The sequence below is a fragment of the Prinia subflava genome, chromosome 2 (assembly GCF_021018805.1).
Source record: "Prinia subflava isolate CZ2003 ecotype Zambia chromosome 2, Cam_Psub_1.2, whole genome shotgun sequence".
In the NCBI taxonomy this organism is placed as follows: domain Eukaryota; kingdom Metazoa; phylum Chordata; class Aves; order Passeriformes; family Cisticolidae; genus Prinia; species Prinia subflava.
This window is the reverse complement of record NC_086248.1, coordinates 108,017,915-108,032,513: the sequence shown is the minus strand read 5'-3', so window position 1 is coordinate 108,032,513 and position 14,599 is coordinate 108,017,915. Positions and strand designations below refer to the sequence as shown.

The 14,599-nt window shown below is 42.5% G+C and overlaps 1 long non-coding RNA gene across 1 annotated transcript in view; it reads right to left on the bottom strand.

The window, feature by feature from the left end:
* The window catches only part of LOC134547493 (uncharacterized), a 74,677-nt gene that overhangs the window by 48,418 nt on the left and 11,660 nt on the right, over positions 1-14,599 (bottom strand). The window contains exons 4-5 of the long non-coding RNA XR_010079480.1: positions 12,783-14,248; positions 7,572-7,689 (exon numbers count right to left, since the gene is read on the bottom strand). This is a non-coding gene — a long non-coding RNA (uncharacterized LOC134547493). The remainder of the gene's footprint in view (positions 1-7,571; positions 7,690-12,782; positions 14,249-14,599) is intronic.

Below are 14,599 nucleotides of genomic sequence, written 5' to 3'. Positions count from 1 at the left end.
ACACTTCCTGCCTCTGGGAGACGGGGGAGTCCAGCCAAGTGCTGCTAAAACCAAACCACAAAAGCCTCTCTGCCCATTTCTCCTCTGCCAGGGCCCCTCATGTCCTCCCCAAGCTCTAAAATGGCAGCACTCACCCCAGGCTCACTCAGCAGATGAAAGCCTCTGACTGGCCCTTTACAGGTGGACATGAAGCCAAAAAAAAAATGAAGTTACTGACTCAACACCACTACACCAGGACAAGGAAATCTTGCATAGCCCTGCTGGTATCCTTCTTCTATTTATCTATCCTTCCCAAGCTTCAAGTTCAGACCTGGGAGCAGCCTGCAAGGCTGTCTCACACTTTGCACTTGCTGGCTCCAGTGCAGAGCTAAACACTGTGCTGAGAAGGTTTTAGTTGCTCTGCACTCCTGAGGTGGCACAAAAAGAATGGAAGTGGACAGATGGATTTGAAGTGCTCTAAAACAGCCTCAAACACAGCTTCTTTGCCCTTAGGCTGCTGGACCAAGCCCTAAAAATGTGAAAATCCTGATATGTTTGAGAATAGTCACGTTTCAGAGAGGTAGTTAGTCTTGGTAGTTGATGAAAGTCAGCTTAGATGAAAATTTGGGAAACCATTTCTTACCTGTTTATTAAATAATAATTTTTTGATAAACTATTTTAAATCCTGTTCTCTTTGTTTCTGGGCACATATCAGTTTTGTCTTCTCCACCTCTAGCCTGAAGATTTTAGATTACACTCAAGAACAACCTTAAAAATCCCTGCTCTTACTCTAGGTCAAATTCAAGTTAGCCTCTTGCAAGTAACCCCCTGCAAGTGTCTCAACAGGATATCATAGCAGAAATGGCTCTTTCAGTCTGGCACTAGGCACAGGCAGGTTGGAGAATGGATATAATCAGCTTTTGAGGCAGAAAACCTGACTGCATCAGCACTGTGAAATCCAGCAAGCATTGAGTACACATAGCACAGAGTAAGGGAAAAAGCAGAAAAATGAAAGCAGCCCTTCTTATGGTAGGTACTGTGTTTCCACAGGAAACATGGGCTGGTTTGGGTTGGAAGGGACCTTAAAGATCATCTCATTCCAACTCCCTGCCATGGCCAGGGACAGCTTCCTCCAGACCAAGTTGCTCCAAGCCCTGTCCAGCCTGGTCTTGAACACTTCCAAGGATGGGGCAGCCACAGCTTCTCTGGGCACTGTGGCACTGTGCCAGTGGTTCATCTCCCTCTGAGTGAAGAATTTCTTTTTAATAGATAATCTGAACCTGCCCACTGTCTGCTTAAAGCCATTTTCTCTTGTCCTGACATGTCTGCCCTTGTAAGAAGTCCCTCTCCCTCCTTTTAAGAAACTCCTTTTAGGTGCTGGGAGACCACAGTGTGGTCTTGATGGAGCTTTCTTTTCTCCAGGCTGAACCCCAACTCTCTCAGGCTTTGTAGGAGAGGGGCTCCAGCCCTCTGACTGTCTTCACGCCTCCTCTGGAGGGTGGCTGGGTGCTCTGGGTGGCTGCCCAGCCCCTTGCAGGGCAGGGCAAACACCATCAAGCTCTGCCGGGAGATATTGTGGGGCACATCCCCTCAATGTCAAATAAGGAGATCCTGCATCATGGCCAACTCCAGTCCTGAAGACTCCTTTTCATACAGAGTTGTGCATCACAACTCTCCTCACCCCTGTGCACTCACACATATGAAGCAGCCACTCGTTTTATTACTCTGTGCAGTGCAGCTTTGATTACCAAAATCTGTTATACTCGTTCTTGAGACATGTCCAGTTACTGCTGGCATAAGCACAGAGTTCCTCCTGGATTGGTCCTCAGCATTTTAAAGCTGCCCATGCTATTGCTTGCTACAAGATTGGATTTACCAGTATTTCATTTCCTGATTCAGCCTTCCTGGATGGAAGTTTCCAGCTCCAGTTCCTTGGAAGCCTTTAAGTTATGCATGGGTCTGGCACCAGAGCAGTTTAGGTGCCCTTTCAGAGCAAGGGACCAACATTGCTGGACAGGAACTGTGTTATCTGCACTGCAGGTCACAGAGTACTCCGTGTTTCCTGCTAATTAAATTCACTGTTGGAAGCTCCTTACATCTCCACGTGATGTGTAACTGCAGAGCTGGATGTTGCCCCTAATTGCTTTTTATAACAAGGTTATAAAAGTCATGCTGTTATGTCCAGCTATGTCAGGGCCCTGACAACTGTACATGACCAAAAGTGACATTAATACCACACTGTATTGTACCAAAATTGGATATTAATGAGGAAACTTCGGTCCTCTTTTGGTAGGATCTTATTGTGATCAGTTAAGAGCTGTATTTACACAGCAGTGTTAAAGAACATTAAAATAAAACTCAAAGTAAAAATCCGGATATCTGTATAACCTAAATGATGTGTTAAGACACGAGGTAGTCTAAGTGAGCAATACTATTAACTGCCAGCTTACAACATTTCTCTACTAGCATATTACAAATTGTTTTCTTCACCCCAATACTGAAGTAAACTGAGGGGTGAGTACATGCCAGTGCAGATTTCTTGTGATGACTGATTACGTTCCTTGTCAAGGAGCTACGTGTGAAAAGATCACTGGATGACCAGATGCTTTTCCCCTACTAACAAAGAACTTCTGCACAATTCAACATTTGAGCTACAGAGGGACAAACTTGAGACCACCCAAACCCATCCCAGATATCCCTGTTTCTGGACTCAGCAATGAATGAACTAGAGGAAAAAGCAAGTTAGCCCAGCCTGAAACAATCCTCTTGGCACCAGCATTGTTGCTATTTCCACCTAAAGCCCACACTCCTTGGAAAACCGATTCCTGTGGGAGTCTTTTCTGGCCACAACCTGCTGTGCCACTGGGCAAACGATTAATGCCATTAAAATTACATTTCAGGTTATTCACCCAGGCCAAGCAGGAGAGAAGAGGTCCTAATGTTCCTGTCACCAGTGGGGACATTCCGCCCCTTCTTGTACTCCTGCACCCTCACCAGTCAGCAGAGACAGAATTCATCCACACAGGCTTTGAAGTCTGGGATGGTATTAGGGAGGGACAGGGGCCACTAGATCATGGATATTTTCCTACAGTAATTACCAATAAATAAGCAAGGGAAACTGTTCCTTAGAAGTGCTTATTGCCCAGCAGCTCCTGGTTCAGATGGATATACCTCCATGCAGGGGGTAGAAGTAAGAAGTACCACTTTAAACCACCCCTGCAAACCAAACCCACGTGGCACAGGCTTGCCCAAAACCAATAGCAATCGATTATTAGCTAATGAATCAGTTAACCAATCTGATATGTGTTTGGCCTAGAAAATGCTTACTAGTCCTACATATTCAACATGTTTACATTAACATTTTAGAAAGCTTAGCGGCTTCCAAGTTCCTTTATATTTGCACACAGCAGAGATCTCTAGGAAAATCTGATGGGGAAGCACAGTGTACGCTGAATTATTACAACAAACACCTGAATGGAAACAGTCTTAAGGCAAGGCAGCTCCACTTGCTTTACACACAACTTGCTGCTTTCTCATTATATTTTTATCTATTGCTGAGTCAAGAATAAAATCCAATTTTGTCAAAAATTTTAAGCAAAATACAAGGGCTGAGGAAGTGTTCTTTTTCAAATTACTTTCTATTTAGACATGCCTTTGTCCAAGACCAGGGTAATAAAACATTTTAGCTCATTCCAACAGCCAGATGTTAATAGAATCAAAACCATCATCAGCACATCTCTTATTAAAAAGCACCACTGAAAAAAGCTGGCCTTGCTCAGGAGCTCACAATGTCCCATCAAGATTTTCAGCTTACAGGCAGAAGAAAAAGCTTGGGTTATCCTGTCCCTTTGCAACTCTCAGTCCTTTACATCTCCACTAGGAATTGAGGTAGGATTTCAATGGCTTTGGTTTCTCTGGAGCATATTTTGAAAGCAGGCATTCAGTCTCAATCTGATCATGAGAGCAAGGCAAAGGGGGGAACATTCACACAACTCCCTGCAAGCTCCTGCTCTAAATGCACGCCAGAAACTTGTGAAATGTTTTCTCAGATGGCAAAGAGAAAATCCTGGGGAATCAAGGCCTTATTTGTTGTTCTGTGCCTGGAACACCCCAGAATTCCCTGTAATGGAAGAGGAGACCACCGGGAGCTGCAGCTGTTCCCAGCAGCATCCCTCTGCAGCAGCAGTGGCACAGGCAGTCCCTTCTGGCAGCTGTGTCACAGAGGCCTCGGTGGCTCTAAAGCATTGAGATCCCAGTGGAGCCACACTGGTGTTTGCAGTAGATGAGAGGAAATATTCACATTTTTACAAGACAGTTGTAAAATCTCGAGGCACTTGACTACACCAGCAGCTGCTTCTCAGATCACTACTCATTTCGTCACATAATATGAAAGATAATGACTGCTTGTACTCAGGTACAAGAGAGGTGCTCTGTTAGGGTGCTGCTGTCAGTGGTCTGTCACCCTGGCTCCCACATGATGGGCTCTGTGCTGACAGGAATGTAGAGTGGCTCTGTTTCAAGAGGCTCTACTAGCCTAAACACACCTTACTGGCAATATAAAAAGCTCCCAAAAACTAAAACTATGAGAAAGATTTCAGCGTGTGCATTATGTAAAGAGCCATAGGAGAACGCCATGAGGGGGTTGCAGAAAGCTCAACAGACCAGCAGAGAGGATTTTGAGCTGGTTGCTGATTCTTATTTGCAATTCAAGAGGTTTGTGATTGATCAGACCATTGTTTCTTCTCCTCTAACTTCAGTCCTTTCCACCCTCAGGGAAATACCAAAGAACAAGGAGTGAATAAAGCACTTAAGGTACAAACCTGTGGCATTCGGTGGATATTTTAACCAATGCTGGCATTTCATTACTGATATCAAATAAAGAATTATACAGCCTCATTCAGCCTGATTTACCTCACACTATTTCAATCAGTAGCAATTGCAGCCTAAGTCTCAGGTTGAACATTATATTTGCAAATTAGATTTTGGGGGGTGGGGGAGATAAATCTGTTAGTCCGTGGTTTGATCTAAAGTTTGAAAGCTAGTCTTATAACAAAAGGGTGAAATCTTGGCTGCAAAGTCAACATGAGCCTCATCCAAAATTTCTCACAGCCCTTTTAATAGCATAAATGTTTCAAGCTAGTACATCTGGGTCTCTGAAACAGTGGCAGCAGTATTTCAAATATTCTCAAAGCCAGATACTTGGATGGGCTTGAATTGGTGACAATAATTGTGAAGATTAGCTTCTCAGGCCAAATAGAAACACGCCAGGACCACGCAGGCAGGCCCAGTTGTCTCACAGGAAACACTTGAGTGAAGCAGGATGCCAGGGCTTCAAAGAGGAAAAGCTGGAGGGCATAGCAGCACACGTGCTGAGTGGCAGAAAATTAACAATTTTGATACTGCAGCTACTCCAAAACCCATAGTACTGAATACACCGAGGCAAAGAATAGAACAGTAGAATTCAGTGAAAAATTAGCAAACACTTGGAGTGTTTGGGGCATCAAATAATCAATATTTGTTCCCCAAATTGTAACTGATAAACCAAAACTTCCTTTAGGGCACAGAAAGCACTACAAAAGATGCAGCAAGCAGGATTCAGCAAAGCAGCACATGCCAGAGCTTTACCATCAACAGGATTCTCCACATGGCATTTAAGGCAGGTCACAAAACAGCAAGACACCAGCTGCTTGCATTTACTTTTTTTTTTGGTAACATTCCTAAAACAAAGTTTTCTTAAGATGAATCTGACCAAGTTATATACAACTCTTTCTCTCACTTTGACCATTTAAATCGATTTGATAAACAAGCCAGATTGCATGCCAGTGCTTCCAACAATTAACTTGCAAGAAATCCTGTGATGAACCTTAGTCTCTTTTCACACTGACTTTATTATGCTCACAAAACTTTACACTTGCTCATATACAATGTGAAAATAAAACACTGCCAGGCTAGCAGACAAATCAGTGACCTAAATGTTCCAGAAAATGAAATGATATATGCCTTGCCTGTCCTGCAGGGCTTGCAGAAGCAGGAAGAAGTATCACCAAATAACTTGAATTCAATAATTCCCCAGAAGCACCAGTTCCCACAACCTTAGGAAATTCTAATACAGTCCGTAGGAGAAAATACATCTCTCTGGCAGCTAACTGCAAAAAGAGAAAGTGGGATGCTCAGGAAAAAGAAAACTAAAAAGAGAATTACACACTGGAAGATATATAGGAAGAGAAGGAGCAGAAGATTTCTTCTCTGTCGAGCAGAGGGTTACAGATCCATCCTGTGTTAACACCCCCTTCCCAATTTGATCACAACCACCTTTATTTTTTTATTTATTTTAAACCCCGGCTTTGAACTCCTGGTGGGTTAAGGGAATGAAATGAAAGGACGCATTACTAAACATCTCTTGATCAGCCATTTGGTCTGACCAGCTGAGCTGCTTTTAATGTTATACAAAAGAAGCTGAACAGGCCTGCAAGCAGAGGATGCTCCTGGCCTTAACTGGAGCCTTATCAAATCATTGTCTTCCTATTAGAGGGTGCAGTATTGCAGCCCTGCTGCTGAAATGGTGCTTTGATCATATCTTGTGGAAAACTGGCAAGAGCAACCATTTAATGTCACATTTCTGCTTTTACTCTACAGCTCTTATTACTTTATATGCATAAAAAATGCATGGCTACTTATAAATCTTTGATTATATTCTGGACTAGACCTGTTACATTTTTCACCACCCCTCCAGGATAAAGTCTGGAAAATGCACACATTCTATACAGGGCATGGGACACTCTGCAAATTTGAACACAGGCATTCATTCAGTGGAGAGCAGCAGCTGTTCCCAGGAATGGTACCAAAACCAGGAATGTGGAAGTTGTCCTTTTTAGCAAATAATTATGCTGAAATTGTGAGAGGCAGCTTCAGTGTTACAGTACTGGGAGGCTGAGATGCTCCTCTTACGATGCTCCTCCCTCCTTTCTCGTCCCTGCTGCGAGACAGAGCATGATCCCAAAAACTCTTATCAGGTGAGCTGGTAATAACTATTGTTTTACAGTTCCATGCAAGAAAACTACCCTGGGAAAGGGATATACCTGGCAGGACAGCCTAGATCCCTGAAAAAGTGAAACAGTATCCTACAAACCTACCCAGCAGATGGAAGGACTCACTCATAAAAGATTCATAGTGGCAATTGAGTACATTCATTGATCCGAACTCCTGCCAACAGCTACTCTTGACAAAGACACCAATGCTTTGCCCTGTTTGCAGGTATTCTCCACATCACTCCCCCTTCCAGCCCTAATTCTCCTATCTCCTGCTGCCTCAACTCCCAAAGGGCCAGGCAGCCCTATTAAACTTGCTGCAGTGACAAGAATATCCCTGGAGAAACTACTTCTACCTGGGAAATGGCCCACGAAGCTCTGCAGGCATTCTAGAATGCTCTGAAAAGCAGAAAGAACAAGGCACTTACCAAGGGGAATGCTAAGGAGATGAAGAATTAAAATAAACAGGGACAGGCCAGCCAAAGATTTTGGATGTACACATCACAGTGCCTGAAAGAGATCCCACTGTAACTCTTGCCATCCACCCATTGCCTTGAGACTTACCATAGTCAAGCAGTTGTGCAGTCCTTCAGCTTAAAGATGATTTTTAAAGAACAGGTATTTCTCTGCTCATTCTTTTTCTTTTTCCTCCCACAGAGGTAGTTTGACTGGATTTAGGAGTCTGAAATCACAAGACAAAAAGCCACCATGAGTGAAGGGAGGGGTGGGGAAGGCTCCTCTAATCACACAGGTGGTGGTGAAGGGAGATTTGCACCTGGGCCAATTCCCCTTTAACCTGCAGCAGCTCCTGGTAGAAATGCCCCACGTTGCTCTCAATCCTTTTGCAGTGCCACCCCAGCTTGGTGCCATCTCTCCTCTCTGACCACTTCCCCCCCTAACACAAACATGCTGCTGCATTTTACATTTTGAAACAAACTCCTAGTGCTCAGGTATTGTGCAGATTACAGACAGCAGGCTCTCCTGTTTTCCAGCCTCCTTTTATTTCCCTGCCTGTTCTATGTATCAGGAGATTAGGAAGAAAATGTGTTATTTCCATGAAGGCTGACACAGCCTTTTTCTCCATTTATACCTACTGATTTTTTTCCCCTGCTGATGCATTATATGAGCTCCTCTCTGAGTTTCATTTTTTTGACACCAGTGTTTTAAAACCCTTTTGAAAATGCATGTGCTGTTTAGCATACTTACAGAGTGAGGATAGGCCAGGTGTGGATCATTTTACATTGCAGGGAAATTAGGCCTCTTTTCTCCATAATTATCAAATCTGCTTCTACAGAGAGCTTTTCTCTACTGCTAGGCTACAGCCCTCAGTAAATACACCACTTAGTAAATATTCAAAGGTCACTACACCAGGATTTCCTCTGGAAGGCAGAGTTCCTAGAAACACAGGGCTAGGGTAAGGAAAACAGTCCTGTGTGAAGCTTGGCTCCCTAACAGAAGATGAGAATTTCTCAGTAGTTAGAGCTGAATATTGAGAAAAGGAAAAGCTTTGCTTCTAGTCCCAACATGACCTGAGGAATATCAGTTATCAACGAGGGAGCATACACAATTTTACCAGGAGTGATATTATGTTTAAAGTGCTATACAGCTGTGGGTTTTTTTGGACTTGGTGATGACATAGCAGATATAAAAACCATTTGAAAGGTGAAGGATGCAAAGCAATGTTACCATGCAGGCACAGTGCCTGTGTCAAATTCACCTTACATGACATTTCTTTTTCATGAAGGCATTGAAGTTTTCACCTAAAAACCTCTTTTACATGTTTTTCTTTCCTTTTCTCCCCAGTTAGTTTTTTCAGTAGAGTTAAACGGGAGGATAATCTGTTTAACTTTAGTGCTGTCTACATGAAGGTGCTTGAGATAAATCAGTTCTAACTAATGAACAGTTTAAATTCAGGGCAGAGGAGTAAAACTGCATGAGTTCCTCTTATGGACACCTATTCTAGGTAGCCTGACCAGATTTAAGCAGAGTTTGTTTCCACAGTGGACAACATGCAAGAGCATGTAGTGACAGGACAAGGGGCAAGGGCTTAAAACTGACAGAGAGCAGGTTTAGATTGGTTATTAGAAAAAAATTATTTACTCTGAGGGTGCTGGGGCACTGGCACAGGTTGCTCAGAGAAATTGTGGCTGCCCCAAGGCTGGATCAGGTTCAATGGCGTTCTGAATAGCCTGGTCTAGGGTAAGACTCTTGCAGCAGCCCTCTTGTTAAAGGGTAGAAATAAGCCAAGACACAGACTTCTTGTCCATCACAGCATGAAAAAAATCCTGGTTTATTCCTCTTTACAGCTCAGCCATCCTGACCCCAACCATTCCCTGACTCTGGCTGCAGCAGCTCCTGCTGCAGGTTTCCCTTGCAGCCCCTGACTGCTGCTTATTCCCTGCTGAACTCTGACTGCAGGGATCAGTGTGCAGCTGTGACTGCAGCTTTTACCCAGCCAGACTGTGACTGCAGGGATCAGTGTGCAGCTGTGACTGCAGCTTTTACCCAGCCAGACTGTGACTGCAGGGATCAGTGTGCAGCTGTGACTGCAGCTTTTCCCCAGCCAGACTGTGACTGCAGGGATCAGTGTGCAGCTGTGACTGCAGCTTTTACCCAGCCAGACTGTGACTGCAGGGATCAGTGTGCAGCTGTGAGTGCAGCTTTTACCCAGCCAGACTGTGACTGCAGCTTTTATCCAGCCAGACTGTGACTGCAGGGATCAGTGTGCAGCTGTGACTGCAGCTTTTACCCAGCCAGACTGTGACTGCAGGCTCCAACAACAGGCTCTGACTGCACACCCACACTGACCTCACACCCACACCGACCTCACAGCAGTGAGTCTCTCTCCTCAGGTTCCTTCTTCATGATCCTCCCTATTCCCTCTTCCTCAGGGTTCCTCCTCCCTCACGATTCCCCTCACAGCTGACCACTCCCCTTTATCATCCTTATCTTTATTGGGCATAGCTCTGACTCATCAGGGTGAGGCTGTATAGGTAATTAACACAGCTGTTACTAATCAGGGGCCAGGCACCTGTAATCCCTTCTCCTACAGAAGACACCTCTCCCATGGCAGGGGATTGGAATTAGGTGATCTTTAAGGTCCCTTCCAACCCAGACATTCTACGATCCTGTGTAGGCTCTGTGTGCAGGATGCATCCAATTTGTGTGGGTGCATTAGCTGTCAAACCCTCACAAAACCTGCAATCCCATGTTTGCTCAAGACAACCTACCCATGACCATGGTGCCAGATGATTTTTGTCTTTTTTCCTTTTATATATTCTCTGTATTCTTTTTATTTATTCTCTGTGTTCTTATGTTTGGAGCTCTGTAGCATATTATTGCATTCATAGCTACCTTTCCCAGTACTTTTCCCTGCCTTAACAGGCAGAAAGACAAAACTCATTCCAAAGCCCCTATCCTATCTTGGTTCTTTCCGGGACATATTTTCATCAGCAAGTTCAGTTTCCATCTGAGGGGGGAGGATTTAGAGAGGGGGGAAAATACCTCACCTCTCATGCCTCTAATTAGTGATTCTTGTCAAATATGCTAATTTGTTAAACTTATAAAAACCATATAAAAACCCTAGTCCCCTGTGGAAAGAACACTGACCACTAGGATATTTTTAGTTGGAAAGCACTACCTTCTCCTTCAGCAGATAAAAATACAGCTACATGGAATAATTTAGTGTTGTAATAGGAAATAATAAAAATGCCAACAACTGTTCACGCACAACCTCCTCAAAGGAACCTTTGTGCTTTTAAAAATCAACAATTTGAAAATGAAATGGGAGGTTAATGTGCAGCTGAGTCTGCCACATATGGAAGTGCTTTGTGTCAGGTTTTTGTGCTGGCACAAGCATATGGGATCAGACACAGAGGAGGAGTTCTGAACTTTTCTGCAGACAGATGAATGAATTCAAGCTGAAGTAGCAGCACAGATCTTGCACTAGCCAGTCCAAAAATAGTAAAGAAATCCCTTTTCCACATTTAGCACCGTGTGCATGGGTTTCTGTGTTCATTGAGGAGCTCCTAGGCCAGCTCAAGTTTTACAAGAGCTCTAGGTCTTTATTTCTGCGGTCAAAAGAGTGCAGGAGTTTTGAATATTAGCACGATATTATCTCCCATTTAGCTTTCACTGCATTCAGCACGGCTGGCTCCACTAAATAACACATAAATCTTAACTGTCTCTTACAGAAAGATTATTTTGAAAAAGGGTTTCTTGCCAGACTATTATCCATTTTGTACCTCTTATTCTTTCCTTGTTCTGACTTTTTTTATTCTTCTATGTGAAAGGAAGATTTTTCCTTCCTTTTTCTTTCCTTTTGTCCTGATCTAGCTCTTGTGGCTGATATATAAGTGCACTGATACAATGTAATTTTTCATTTTGGCAGCTTTTTTAAAACAAATTCCATAGCATGATCCGACCAGTGACAAACGACCCAGCACTTCCACTTGGAATACTAACGCTGAATTAACAGGCTTCCTGGGGTCTGATGGAGATGCAGTGAGAATTAAAAAAAAATTACTGCACAGGAGCAGTGGTGACTGATGTAGGGCCTGCATGCTGAGCTTTTGACCTCCACCGTTTCTACAGTAACTGTGCAATGCATTGTGCTTTCTATTCTCAGGCTCGCCTTGGAAGCCAATTAAATTAAAAGGCTATTCATTTCATTCTATTTGTCTCCAGGACGCTCACACAGAAATGCAAACGATTCCTGTTCAGAGTTCCCTGCATCAGAGAAACTGATATTGTACTGCTAATTTGTAATAACACTATAATCCAATATGCAATCTGCCTCAATTTAAGAGATGTACACAGGATGTACACTGAACTTACGAAACACTGATTAGGGAGATCATGAAATTAAATCTTCTGAAGGGCACGTCTTTCAAACCCTCAAGGCAGCTCTTTTTCTTGGTTTAATCAGATAGTTAATCACTACAGCTCAGGCTTTCCAAGAGCCAGATTCATCAATACTAGGAAGCATGGGTTTGCAATATTGAACATTTACAGTCTCAGGAAAGGTTGGTGAAAAGCAAAGCTGTAAAAGGTGATTGGTAAGCACTTTGGTGCTTTAAAAAAGCAATGGAGGAAATGAGAGAATATTTCCTAGTAAAACCAAAGAATCATTTGAGGACTGATCCACCAATTTGAACAATAGAGAAACATAGTCCCAAATACACTGTTCTCTTAAGGACTAGTCTTGTTTCCAGCTCAGTCAGAAATTAACATTTTTGTTAAACCACAGAAAGCAAATTGACATGAAAGAATATTATCCTGTGTTTTTATTCTAAATTAAGCTTGTGGCATAGTTCCCCATGCCACTTTGAGCAAGTGTAATTTCAGATTTGGAGGAATGACCTTCACATTGAAGTGCAGCAGGAAGACTTCAACACCATCCTGCAGGACACGAAATTACATCCTGCAACCTGCCATTTGTAGATCATTTTTGCAGGCTAGCAACCACAAATTGGAACGTGCCTATCATCAATGGCAGATCAAATGTTAGGGCTTTTCTAATGGTCATGTTACTGAAGGTTTGTTGATAGAGAAGATGAGGGTCTGTAAGAGAGGCAGCAGCCTCCGTTGCACTTTATCTGGACACGGCTGGCAGGGTGTAATAAGCTAAACGAGGCTGAAATGACAAAAATGTCTCCAGGCTCATGAAAACCTGGATCACTATTTCTGGGAAAACCTGGCAGTTTAGACAAAACTGTCAAACACTTAAGTACCTTTGTCACAAAGATGAAAGCATTCTGGCCCAGAAACACTCACCTGCAGTGCTAAAACCCAAGGACTTTCCACCAGGGGTGAGCTTGACGAAAATTCTCTGGGTTGAGAAAATGAACTTGCTTCCTCCTGCTATGATTAAATTGGTTTTGTTTTCTTCCCTCCCTGACTCTTCATAAAATTTCAATCAGTTACTGAAGTAGGAGGAGACAGGAAAATTTAAAGTCAGAAACTGCTAAGTGAGAATAAACTTCTTAATATGGCTTGGAAAATGAAGCAAATATGAAAATTTCCAGCAGGTCACTGCAGCCTGTCTAGTCATCCTCTACTACGTTGACTGGAAGGAACTCAATAAAATACAGGGTGAATGATTTAGAGATGACTGAAGGAGATGCCCTTTTCAGCCCCAGGATTTTATGCCACAAAGTATCAAACAAGTCAGCAGTTTAGCTGGCTTCCAAAAAACTGTGTAATAAATGTAATGTACTGCAAACCAAAGCACCTTTGTATTCAACAGCACAGGGGGAACAGCAGAAAGCAAGATCTGCACAATAAGGACCAGCAGCTCTGGGCTGGCACATTTTTTCTATAAATTGCCCTGCTGTGAAGTTTCTTGATCCATCTCCTGACCTGGCTGGAATGGGCCCTGCTGAAAGAGAAGATGATTATAAAATCCATAGGTCTATGGGATATGGAGCTTCAGGTCTTTCTGTGTCCCTTGGTGCATCATTTCCTTGCTTTGAGATAATTTTCCTTATTATTGTAATTCCTCTGCAGAACATTAACCTTGACTTTGATGCAACAGTGATGGGGCAAAACAACTTCCACCTTCCTCAGTTTTGCAGATTAGATGATGATGATGTCTCCAACAAGAAAGCTGTCTTTGATAATTTGTTTTTGTTTGGTTGGGGTTTTTTTTTTTCTTTTTTTTTTTCCTTCTTTTTTTTTTTTTTCTTTTTTTAGTATAGCAACCAGTTTCTAACAAAAACTCCAACAGCTTCTCAAAGCTTTACCTTTTTTCTATGACAGTTTCCAAACTATGACTTTTCCTGAATGGGATTCTGTTTGAAAAGACATGACAGAAAGTGTCCAACATGGATCTTTCAGTTTGTTTTTCCTAAGTGAAAAGAGCTGTTTTACAAGACTAATTTTTCTTTTTTAAAAGAAAGGTAATTTTGGTGTTTAGAAAAACTCGAAGGGAGAAACTGTAAATGGAACTCAAAGCTGCAATGTCATTGTGACCAAAGACTCGGCTAGTTTTGAAGGAGAACTTGATTTAATGGAAGAAACAACATTTAATTACAATAAATAATGATAAAAAGAAGTATAATGGAAAGGAAAGATAACTTGTTTCATGTAAGGATTTACCAATGCATTCTGAACAAGATCTGATGAAGACAGATTACCTTGATTTTTGTTTGTTTGAGGTGTTCCTCACAATCGCTTCAGGCATGGTGTCCTCTCCAGAGGTTTGAGAAGAGAGAGCTGGAAGTTTCTTCCTGTGAAAGTAACTGAGAAAATACACTTTTAAACATGGAAAAGTATCTGGGCATCCTGATGACTATGAATGATTAGGAGATATTGCATCATGCACATACTTTGTTATTCTGGTTTTGTGTTTTTATTAGGGCAGAAAGTTGAGTGGTTCTTTGCATGATAGTGCTGAAAATAAATGGAAAAAACACCCTAAAAATAGCTTTGATTTTTCCATGTAAACGTGAGCATTTTTAAAATGTAGTTCTTTCCACAAATAAAACACATTATCAAGGAAGAAAAAAACTTGGTGAAGACTAAATCAATGGGAGCTTTTAATGACACACTCCTGTTATTCACTGAAACGTGGCACCTCATTTTGGGCACAC